Below are 1,422 nucleotides of genomic sequence, written 5' to 3'. Positions count from 1 at the left end.
GATATGGGGTTATATGGAGCTATGGGGTGATATGGGGTGGATATGGGGTGATATGGGGTTACATGGAGCTATGGGGTGTTATGGGGTGATATGGGGTGATATGGGGTTATGGGGGCAGATATAGGGTGATATGGGGTGGATATGGGGTGGATATGGGGTGATATGGGGGGATATGGGGGGCAGATATGGGGCTATGGGGTGATATGGGGTTATATGGGGTGATATGGGGTTATATGGGGTGATATGGGGTTATATGGGGTTATATGGGGTTATATATGGGTCTATATGGGGCCATTAGTGACTATATGGGTCTATATGGGTCTACCTGGGTCTATATGGGTCTATATGGGGCTGTATGTGGCTCTATGGGTCTATATGTGGCTATTTGGGGCTATATATGGGTCTACATGGGGCTATATGGGTCCATATGGGTCAATATGGGGCTATATGGGTCTGTATGGATCCATATATGGGGCTCTATGGGTCCATATGTGGCTATACGGGTCTATATGGGTCTACATGGGTCTATATATAGGTCAATATGGGGCTATATGGGTCCATATGGGTCTATATATGGGTCAATATGGGGCTAAATGGGTCTATTTGGGGCTATGGATGGATCTATATGGATCTACATGGGTCTATATGGGTCTACATGGGGCTATATGGGTCTATACGGGGTTATATGGGTCTCTATGGGTCCCTATGGGTCTCTATGGGGTGCAGTAACATGGTCTGTCCACTAGGGGGCGCTCTGACCTGCTCGTACCAGCTGGCCACGCAGGCCTCCATGTAGGTCTATATGGGTCTCTATGGGGCTCTATGGGTCCCTATGGGTCTCTATGGGGTGCAGTACCGGTGTTTACCACCAGGGGGCGCTCTGACCTGCTCGTACCAGCTGGCCACGCAGGCCTCCATGTAGGTCTATATGGGGCTATACAGGTCTATATATGGGTCTATATGGGTCTATATGGGGCTCTATGGGTCTATATGGGGCTCTATGGGTCTCTATGGGTCCCTATGGGTCTCTATGGGGTGCAGTACCGGTGTTTACCACTAGGGGGCGCTCTGACCTGCTCGTACCAGCTGGCCACGCAGGCCTCCATGTAGGTCTATATGGGTCTATACGGGTCTATATATGGGTCTATTTGGGGCTATATATGGGTCTATATAGGTCTACATGGGTCTATATGGGACTATATGGGTCTATATGGATCTACATGGGTCTATATGGGTCTGTATGGGGCTATATTGGTCTATATGTGGCTCTATGGGTCTACATGGGGCTATATGGGGCTATACAGGGCTATATGGGGTTGTATGTGGCTCTGTGGGGCTATATGTGGGTCTACATGGGTCTATATGGACTATATGGGTCTATATGGGTTTATATATGGGTCTATATGTGGCTCTATTGGTCTA

General features: G+C 48.9%; 1 long non-coding RNA gene across 1 annotated transcript in view; it reads right to left on the bottom strand.

Annotated features, from left to right (window-relative positions):
- Positions 1-950, bottom strand: part of LOC107307798 — a 6,449-nt gene extending 5,499 nt beyond the window's left edge. The window contains exon 1 of the long non-coding RNA XR_001552513.2: positions 760-950. This is a non-coding gene — a long non-coding RNA (uncharacterized LOC107307798). The remainder of the gene's footprint in view (positions 1-759) is intronic.
- Between the last annotated feature and the right edge of the window lie 472 nt (positions 951-1,422).

This window comes from Coturnix japonica, unplaced genomic scaffold (assembly GCF_001577835.2).
Source record: "Coturnix japonica isolate 7356 unplaced genomic scaffold, Coturnix japonica 2.1 chrUnrandom935, whole genome shotgun sequence".
In the NCBI taxonomy this organism is placed as follows: domain Eukaryota; kingdom Metazoa; phylum Chordata; class Aves; order Galliformes; family Phasianidae; genus Coturnix; species Coturnix japonica.
Note: the sequence above shows the minus strand (reverse complement) of the source record. Positions and strands in the feature narration are given on the sequence as shown.